The sequence below is a fragment of the Arachis duranensis genome, chromosome 2 (assembly GCF_000817695.3).
Source record: "Arachis duranensis cultivar V14167 chromosome 2, aradu.V14167.gnm2.J7QH, whole genome shotgun sequence".
Classification (NCBI taxonomy): domain Eukaryota; kingdom Viridiplantae; phylum Streptophyta; class Magnoliopsida; order Fabales; family Fabaceae; genus Arachis; species Arachis duranensis.
The window spans coordinates 49,255,849-49,256,371 of NC_029773.3; positions in this window are offsets into that span (position 1 = coordinate 49,255,849).

Consider the following 523-nt stretch of genomic DNA (forward strand, 5'->3'; position numbering starts at 1 on the left):
TAAACTAAGATAATTGGTGCAGAAATCCACTTCTGGGGCCCACTTGGTGTGTGCTGGGGCTGAGACTAAAGCTATCTACGAGCTGAAGCTTTACTTAGAGTTGAACTCCAAGTTATAACGTGTTTTGGGCGTTCAACTCCGGATCATGACGTTTTTTTGGCGTTTAACTCCAGACAGCAGCATGTACTTCGCGTTCAACGCCAAGTTACGTCGTCTATCTTCGCGCAAAGTATGAACTATTATATATTTCTGGAAAGCCCTGGATGTCTACTTTCCAACGCCATTGAGAGCGCGCCAATTGGACTTCTGTAGCTCCAAAAAATCCATTTCGAGTGCAGGGAGGTCAGAATCCAGCAGCATCAGCAGTCCTTTTTCAGCCTAACTCAGATTTTTGCTCAGCTCCCTCAATTTCAGCCAGAAAATACCTGAAATCACAGAAAAACACACAAACTCATAGTAAAGTCCAGAAATATGATTTTTGCCTAAAAACTAATAATATTCTACTAAAAATTAATTAAAACAT